Genomic DNA, 10,111 nt, shown 5'->3' with positions numbered 1-10,111 from the left:
CCAAATCACGCCTGGTTGACCACTGCGTGGTAGATGCCTTCCACTCTGTGCTGCGACCGTTCATTTCGCACAGCTGGTGCTTTTGGGGCACTATTCGGTATATTGATAACTTTGTACTATGTGACACAACATAGCTCCCCTCGGCCATAGTTCGGGCGTAAAATGACGGCTGCCGTTGACGTGCTCCTCAGCCCAAATGGCAACAAACGTCACCAAATTGAATTTGAGTGGATGCGAATAAATATTCAGCTCACTGAATGACTTCCTTAAGCCTACTTTTGCTGACATTTATGCGTGACCTGTAGCGTCCTCGATGTTCTGTGAGGCAACTGATTTGCATTTGCCGGAGCGGGAGATCCCAGAAAGTTTTCGTTGTTTGAATCAATAAAGTGGATCGAGTTGATTGCAAAATATTTGGTTAGTGTTTTTCACAATACACACGTTAAAAGTTATAAAAACTCGCAATGGTGATGTGCAAATAGGTTCATGAATAAATACCTTAGCCACCTTTTGTAATTTACGCATGTTGCGTAGATTCCTTCCAAACATTAACTTGGAGTGACGTGGTTCTGTACCAGAAGATAACATATCAACCGAATCACTCATGAGACTGTACTGTAATGCAGCAACACGGGGAAGCGAGCATGCAATTTGACCAGCAACATGTAGAGACCTCGACTACGTCAAATGTAAAAGTCTTTAGGAATATGTCTGGGCGTCACGATCCACGTTCAAAAAACAATTATAAAGGCTGGTTTTAGAAGCAAACGATTATATATATATATATATATATATATATATATATATATATATATATATATATACATATACGGACACGGATAATTGGACTCGGCTATGCTGTAATCATTATGAACGATCACGGCGACATACATCCATGGACCATGGATCATGCTCCGTATATACGCAGATGCATGTACGGAGCAGATCAAGAGAAGGAAGAAATTTCTTCGCACTTTGCATTATTCACGCAGGTTGGGTGTGCACGCAGTTGGCAAGATCTGCATGCCAGTGTGCCGTTTCCCGCGCTGCAAAATGCGCTTCCTGGTCACTGTATGTACGGTACTGACACGTGCAGCTATTGTAAGTCGCGCTATTGACCAACATGTGCTATCAACGCTCCAACCTAAGTTTTGCCTAAATACATTCACGCGGTGATAGGCTACGATGCCTTTGTGACGATTTCGACCAAGAATGCAAATGTAAAGTCTGCGCCAGCGTCCTCACAGCCGGGGCCAGCGTGCTCACAGCCGGGGCCAGTGTCCTCTCAGCGCCAAGGCCACCCGAAGCCGGTTTTAAACTGCGACTGTTTTGATGTACTTAACCATTGCAAATTACTTAGATCGTGAGATTGCACCAAAGCCGAATGGTATTTGGTATCTGCTACGGCAGTGTGATAAACAAAAGCACTTTGCGAATTGTCTAACATTCCAAGGCAGTTAACAAATGGCGCGAATTTCAAACAAGTGAACACAAAGTATTAGGTAGGTAATGCTCAACAGCACCGCATATTCCGAATGGGGCCATGGTCTTGATGTTTTATGGAGGACAGCACCGACTGTTATTTCAGATCAGGGTGTGGGGCTGGATTATCCGACAAAAAGTGGATACATGAATGAGTTTGTATTTTTATTTCAGTGGGCCTGCTCAACAAGACAAGCATGTGAACCGCGGCGGCGCATCGACCTTTGCATGTTGGTCATGGTACTATCCGTTGTAAATCGCATCTTTACTATGAGGACATGTGCCAGAACAACAGAGCCAGCGGGTCCAAGTCCTTACGTCTCGAGTCTAACACCAAGTCTCTAGGGTTCATTATCTACATATATAGTGAGTACAAGCCTGGATCCCAGGTCCCAGGACCCTGGTTACTAGTCCTGGTCCTGTCCTGTCCTGGTCCTAGTCTGGGCCGTTAGCATAAACGGCTGCCGGTCTTTTTCGCGGCAGTGACTTCACATTAGCTTGGGTAGCTTACATTCGTAAGTTGTGCGAAACAGAAAACTTAATCATCCATGCATAGCCACTGGATGCACACTTTTGCCACATGAATGAAAGCTCTCATCCCATCTGGCAGCCTCCATCCAGAGTAGCTTTTAGCTACTCTGAGCCAGGGTGGCTTTGGTCAATAAGCCTAACCCATACCACACAGCTTCTATCCAGAGTAGCTTTTGTCACAAGTCTAACCCATGGCCGTGAATGCGCGCCGTGCGCGCACCGCTACTCGTAGCGCCTGTCTACCCTGTGAGTGCCGCTACGTGTTGAATGACCTGGAATCGCCACCTGACAACACTCCGCAGTCTCGAGGGCGGGTCAGCCCGAGCAGCGGACACACCACGAGGCGAGTCCGTCTCCGGCCCGCGGCTGAGTCTCCCGGCGTCTCAGGCCGGGCCACCGGGGCCCCGACGCCCCGAGTAGACAGCCTCCAGTGCCGGAGCTATCAGTTACGCGGACGCTGCCGCTTTTCCGCGACTTCTCCATAAAGTCACGGCACAGACACCGTTTCCAGAGAACACGGGACAGGCACCGCCTGCCCATCCCAGTGTCCGGTGGACCAGCGTCATCGGTCCCGCAGATGGTGACGTTGGGCCGCCGTGTGTCACTCAGGCGGTGTCTATAAAACTAAGTTATAAGTTATGGCGCGTGCTACTTGTGATCCAGGCAGCTGACGACCCATAGTCGGGCTGGCGTGGCAGTCAGCCAACGGGCCACAGCCGGGCTGGCATGGCAGTCAGCTGACGAGCCATAGCCGGGTTGGCGTGGCAGTCAGCTGACGAGTCATAGCCGGGTTGGCGGGGCAGTCAGCTGACGAGCCATAGCCGGGTTGGCGTGGCAGTCAGCTGTCGAGTCATAGCCGGGTTGGCGTGGCGGTTAGCTGACGAGCCATAGCCGGGTTGGCGTGGCGGTAAGCGACCTTGGCGGCGCCGTAGTTGGGATCAAGCGCCGACAGGCTGCTAGCGGGTAGCACCGCTACGCTGGTGTTGCTCCTCCCGTCTACAAGGCTCCAGAGGCACTAGCCGCGTGACCTTACTCCTGACTTTGATAACTTCATCGTTGGAGCACCTATTGCGGTTTCCTTTGCCGTGAGCGTGCCATCCTTAATATATGAAATGTGCTTTATACTTCAGGAAAATGTCATGTTTAACCACAAGCTTTAGCTTCAGCTTTGAAGCTTTATTGGAAATAGGTAGCTTAGGCCATGAAAAGGAGGTTAGTTTCAAATGCTTTGATCTTGCCTTTGGTCAGGTATAAAGATCATGCTGAGGTCAAAACCAAACTGCGTTTCCACTGCAAAAGTTACTTTATGGTGTCGCTTTTATGCTCATTTGATGTATTGATCACAGGGACGTCACCAGACAGACGGGACGTCAGGCATCAAATAAGGTCAATGACCTCAAACAGACACCAGCCACCTTTTGCGTAGAACAGGTGTCAAGGGTAAAAGTAGTTGGATGAGGAGGTCTAGGGATACTTCGGACATTGATCTGGAGTTTGACATTGTTGGACCTTACTGGACCCACAGGTCCTAGTGATCTTAAACTTTGACACAAGTCAGCTCACATACAAGCATACATACAACAGGCCTACCTACCCTGTATACTCCATGTATTTAGCTCTCTCAGTTTGTAGAATTTGATGGGGCAAAATCCCCCCCCCCCCCCCACATACACACCCAGAGCGGCGCATTCAACGGGCCGCTCGAGCGCGTGATCATGTGCGTGAATCCTTGATAGTATCATACGGTACGAACGCGTCATCTGTATAATTATTCATCAAGTTCATGGGCACCTCTATATTTATAAATACGCACGGCATGCTAACAACTTGTGGTTAAAGGCAAGAACCGACCATGGACGTGCCTTCATCAGCAGCTTGACGCTCCAGATGAATGATGGAACCAGGAAGAGCTGATTCATAGAACGAAAGAGACCTGTTTTTCGTGCCTTAATTTTGCTGCTGATTGCTGCGTCGGGGCATGAAGGTGAATTTGCACAGGAAAGCCATGCGTTTCCCTGGAAAATTTGGTCCGGCCATTACACGAATTGTAATAACCTTGGCGATGTGGGGATGATTCACGTCTTTGAACATCACATCTGAAACAACGCTTGCCCTGATTAAATAGTCCTCTTGCGTCGTTAAAAGGGAGTACAGTACACTAGAGGTGCTATCGCATCACTTGTACCAGCCCAACATAGGTTGAGCAAGGTCTGGAGGAAAGTCACAACACCCAAATTAGCACGGCCAGCGAGTGTGAACGCTGGGCGTCCTCAACTCCGGCCGAAAGTCCGCAACACCCAAAGCAGCACGATCAGCGAGTGTGAGCGCTGGGCGTCCCCAACGTGGAGGACCCTTTGTTTTTGCCCAGCCAGATGACAACCCTTTGCCTTGACAACTTTATGTTTTTTTAGACGTGAGAAGTAGATTGAATAAAGCTCATTAGCAATCCCCTTGCGAATTGAGAATTTCTTACGGATCCTATACTTTGTAATCTTTGTTCCAACAACCAATTGCGAGCTCGGCGTTTGCAGGTCTACACGATTTAGATAAGTACTGATTGGGTTAAAAGCTTGCAAAGGCACCATTGTTGGCTGACCTGCTAAAAACACCCGATACTTTAACTCTTCAGCCGTTGTCCTGACCTTTCTGAAAATCGCTCGGTTGAATTTAGGATATTAGAAAACACCTCTGAACAATTTTGTTCTCAAAATATACGATATTGGGCGCAATGACCTTGTCGATTTTCAATAGATTTCCCAGATACGGGACATATATAAGCATAGGCTGGCACTGGTGACAACGTTTTCAAGCCAATTGTACGTCGGTATCATATTCTACAATTTGGTCAGATCGTTGCATTGGAAACGCGCAAATACATTTGCCTCTGAATGCATCAGGATGCTGGAATCACAGGGAGCGAGGGGGAAGAGGGTGCGTTGGCGCTGCAAGGAAAGTGCCCGAGAACATTAATTATCAGTAAGCAGTATGACAATTTGTTATGCTAGAAACTGTTGTATGAAACATTTGGTCAGCTGTTGAGGTGTTGAAAGCAACATTAGTCACACAACACTTGTTTACGGCTGTCTAGTTTCAGTTTGTCTCTTTCCCACATCGAGTTATTTAAATAAGTTGCGTCCCATTGTTGGCTGTTCCGATCCGTCTTCTTAACATGCGTCCGGGCGACCGGTTGGATACCCTTCGCTCGGAGGGGGGTCAGTTTGACTCTCCCCCCGAGATCTCAGGAACATATAGAGCTAGAGACACTAAATTCACAGGGTGTGTTGGTCTATACGTGAACTCCCTTAGGTCAAAGTTTGAGCTTCCTAAATCATGATCTTGGGGTAACGTTAGGTCAAAGAAGTTAAAACTCCAGGTTGTTCTTCAAAGCTCCCAGAACCTAAATGCCTGCTCTACGCAAAAAGTCGCGTGCTCCTTTAAGGTCCGTGACCTTGTTTAATCTTTGAAAGTCATGGTGACCAAATTCATACAAGACTGCTTTTAATTTTGCATTTGACTAAGCGACAAAGATGATGCCAGGCAACATGTTCCTAAAAACCAACTATGAGCCTGGGTCGTTTAAGGTCGGTGATCTATTCTGACCTTTAAGAAGTGCATAGAAAATGTATGGTACGTTTCCCGTTATAAATTATTCGAAATGAGCACCAGAAACTACTTATGCAGGAAGCCCTGGAGTAATAGAACAGACTGGTTGTAACCTTGGTCTGATCATCATACCTGACCCTACGTCAATGGCATTTACTCATCCAATTGTTGTGTTGCCTAAGAAGGTATTTCAGAGATGTATAGCTTCATCTAACACTCCGTTATTGCATCAGATTGAATGATTCCCCAGAAATTGACTTCACGGAATCTATGGCCTAACTTTGACCTGCCGTAGGTCAGTGGCGTTATGAGGTACATCCAAATTGCTTATATCAAGCGATCCATTATTCAATTTTCCACAGCTACACAAACTTTGGCGCGACTACACCGCGCCGTTGAGAAACCATCCTGGAAAAACCCTCGGCGGGTCATTTTGACCCCCGCCCGAGCGCGTGTTAACAAAAGGTTGTCTGAAATATACGCGATGAGCGACGAAGCAGTGCACTCTTGTTCTCTCTGCATGCTGTAAATGTGCAAGACTTCTTGCGATCCGGTAGCAATGGCTTTAGTCAGAGAGTTGAGATAGGTTACAGCTTATCATGGCCGCAGCATGTTGGCACATGAGTGGGTGCGTGTGTGAGTTCGATTGTGTGTGATGCCACAATGTGAATGCAATAGTGTAATTCACCGAGATGATCCCTTGACCGATGTGTGATGTGTTAGGCTATTTTTACTAGGTTTCACATCCTAGCTTTTATGCCCGTTGTTATCAATGATGACGTGTAACTCCGTAATTCCGTGTCATTCCGTGAAAGCATCGGCTGCAGGAAAACCTCTGGCGAAGGCAAGCATCTCTGCTCGCTGCTCTTCCAAACACTCGCCAGCGGAGAGCGTTATCCGCACGTTCTTCATATTTAATAATCCAGCAGACGCTTACGAAGATCCCCTAGTGAGGAGATCTAATGCCGAGAGGAGTAGCACGAGCTGCTCGAGCAGGTGCCTGGAGCCGGGTCGATACTGAGCCGCAGAGGCGTACGACCTCACGAAGAGGGGGAATACCAAGCCTCCCTTTAAGATGGATCATTTTCCCTGCTTTTCGGAGGATTGATGTTAAACTACTTCGAAAGCGGAGTGGTCATGGTGCCTGGCCAGCCCCGTCCAGCCCTCTTATCACACATGAAGGGAGGCGTGCCGGGCGTCGAGAGTCCACCAGAAGCCCGCCATCCGGGGCGAGAATCCACCAGAAGCCCGCCATCCGGGGCGAGAATCCACAGAACCTACCATCCCGTGGCGAGAATCCACCCGAAGTCTATCATCCGGGGCGAGAGTGCCACCAGAAGCCGCCATCCGGTGCCAGAGTCCACCTAGAAAGCCTGCCATCCGGGGCGAGAGTCCACAAAAGCCTGCCATCCGGGGCGAGAGTCCACACAAAAGCCTACCATCCGGGGCTGATGTCCACCAAAAGCCTGCCATCCGGGTCTAGAAATCATCAATCGGAACCAGAAGCCTACCATTCGGATCGAGACAACGGAAAAACCGCTCTGGATGTTCCAACACAGCTGACATGTTACTAAAGCTCAACCTAAACGCACGGCGCGTGTACACGAAACAGTGCACCGATTTTCGATGAAAATTGGGATGGCAGAATCGAGTAAGCGAGGGAGACAGCAAACTGCCCCTGCCGCTCCCTTTTCTCCACGGCCAGAACAAAAATGTATCAAGAGGATCACACATCGGAACATCCGGAGCGCGGTGGACATTTCATGCGCTTTTAACCGTTCTTACACACGTGGCCATTCTTTATGGTTCGGCCGTGTGATATTGCGGACACCAGAGGTCAAGGACATCAGAGCCAACCCGCTGGAAGTCATGGGAATGAGCACTTCTTTGTTCCCAAATGCTTTCACTGATGTGTTTATTGTCCTCCGCTGGCTCACTAGCCTTTATGGCCCTACTGATAGCTACCAGAGCGCCGTCGAACTTTGGAATCGAATCACCGTGACGCGTTCGTCTGGAAGCTGTGTACAACGGAAGAAGCCAGTATAATAACAAACAAAAACCGTCGCAAAACGCCTGCCTTTAGGCATTGGTTAATTTGGTGGAAACATTATACGACAGGAGCATATCTGTATGGCATTCAAACATGTTTCTTGAAGCTCGAACGCACTTGTAAGATAGCGCTTCTGGTGCGTTGTTTACCTACTGATCACGTACTTGATCGGCACGACACGTCTAACCGGAGCACATCTGTGGTGCGTGCGTGGTCTCGCTGACAGTTGACATAGTCGAATAGCTCTGAATAGAGCTGTCACTTTTCACATTTGGAAAAACTGTCCCAACTTTTGAAACCTACACCACCCCGCGAGGGAAGACTCGCCCAAAAGATGGAACGGGCCAGCCAGCCTTAGCTCTCATTCCAGGTGCAAATATTTGGCCTTCCAGACATGGCGTGATGAGAAGCCTAAAAGCATATATATTCCTTAAAGGAAATGTTTTACGGCAGAAGATATTAAAGCATTTCGTTAAAGGAAATGTTTCACGGCAGAAGATAGTAAAGCACGCATCACATGTGATGAAATAAGCTCACCGATAACAAATGGTGAATTTTTAAGTGCAAGAGATTGCGCGAGACAGAAATTTCTCTGTTTAGGAAGCATTTTCCTCAGTACGCCATTGTTGGTTCCATTATCTTACCTTGCACACCTTTGACTGAGAGCCAATCACGGTTGTTGCTTTTGGAAATCGTGTTCACGAACGCCAGATGTAAAAGACCCGACAATTCTACTTTGTCTTCCCTCTCTCTCCCCGAAAAAGTCTGTACATCTTCACAGACGTGTAGCTCAGCAGCTACCGGGGTGTAGGTCTCAAGGAGGAAGATCTGTCAACCGCGCCGAAGGATCCTCGAGATGGCTATTTCAGGTCAAAACCCAATACAAATGTAGAACGCTCACATTAGACTATATATTGAAACTATTAAAGGACAGATATATGCAGTCATGTTGGTCCCAGACTTCAAACCAGACATTCATTTTTGTTTAAGGCGTAATCCTTGGTCCTTTAAAAAGCTGTCCGAAAAGAATCAACAATCAAGGTCTTGAAGGAAAATAAATATAACAGCTCCGTGAAGTCGTAGAAGAAGAAGTATAAGACATGCCTCAATTTACGCTTACCTGGTTTTACATCATAAATTTTTAGTCCTATATACCCACTTGTGGATGGCCTTTTGTAAACAAAGAATGACCGTCCAAAGCCCAAAGGTAGGTGGTTGCAAATTGCCAGTTTCTTAAACAAATATCGACATATACTGCATGCACTGCAAACATGGATCGCTTCACACATTCATCCACGTCATGGAACGCATATCAAGAGCAACATTATTCATGGGCAATAGACACCACAGCAACATTGCTTAATTGCATGTTCTGTAGTGGCCAGTGGGCACATCAATATCAGCTTATAAGACTTGGCTGCGTCGAGAAACGCAGCTGAGGGCTTAGTGACAAATAAAACAACTTTTACTTTATTGCTGGATTTATACTCTAGATGCATGCAGCATTTAGAGTATAAGTCCACGTTGTCGGGTTTAAACCAATATTTCAACCCGACAACGATTCATTTCGCATGGCAACTCAATGATACGGCCCGCGTGCGAAGTAAACGTAAACATTGTGTTTGGATAAGCAGCAGTGCACCACAAATGCCTTCATGCCCTCTCCTTGGACAGCTGATTAGCCATTCAAATGTGACTAGCAAATACCAGGTCATCCGTACGCTACCTTAAGAATTACCATAAGGAATGCATCGAACTTATTCAACAGTTGACGACGTAGACGAAGCCTTCCGATCTCCGTGCGCCGCTTTCTTCCTCGCGTGTGTTTGTTTGAAGACAAAGTTTGGCAAGCGGTGCTTTTCTCGTGGCTAAGTACCGGCATAGGGGCTTTACGACGTACTCAGCTCCTTAAGCTACATGACGTCACCGGCCTCTCGTCCTGGCGAGCAGGGAGGGCATCGCGGGGAAAAACAGCCGGCACTTCTGCTTCCCGAACGCTCAACTATTCACTACACTATTGGTGCCCCTTTGGACAAATACCAGAACATTGTATGCATACAAAAAAGCATTGCTGTACATAAATTGTATAGTTTTTCAGATGCGGGGTGAGCTCCAGAGGACTCCATTGGTGGTATATTGAGGATTTGGCGCACTATTTTGGAATTCAAATGCACGGCCATGCTTTCAATTAAATCCGGGCATGCAGTTAGGTTCGCTGTTCGAACATTTTCCGTACAGCTGCATCCATAACATGTGCTCAGTACCAGCTGCTGTTGTGTTTCATGATGACCTGCGGTTATTTTTATATCTGGTATATGCAGCATCCAGGGGTATAGCTTCGCCCAATCAGTGTGGGATTGACTCAGCAAACAACAAAGGCTTAAAAGATGCCTAGAATACTCCAGAAGATGGGTTTCCCCGTATTTAGTAGCATTCTCAATGTTG

Source organism: Pollicipes pollicipes, unplaced genomic scaffold, assembly GCF_011947565.3.
Source record: "Pollicipes pollicipes isolate AB1234 unplaced genomic scaffold, Ppol_2.1 Scaffold_7231;HRSCAF=8579_pilon_pilon_pilon, whole genome shotgun sequence".
Classification (NCBI taxonomy): domain Eukaryota; kingdom Metazoa; phylum Arthropoda; class Thecostraca; order Pollicipedomorpha; family Pollicipedidae; genus Pollicipes; species Pollicipes pollicipes.
The sequence above is the reverse complement of the archived record's forward strand: the minus strand, read 5'-3'. Positions refer to the sequence as shown.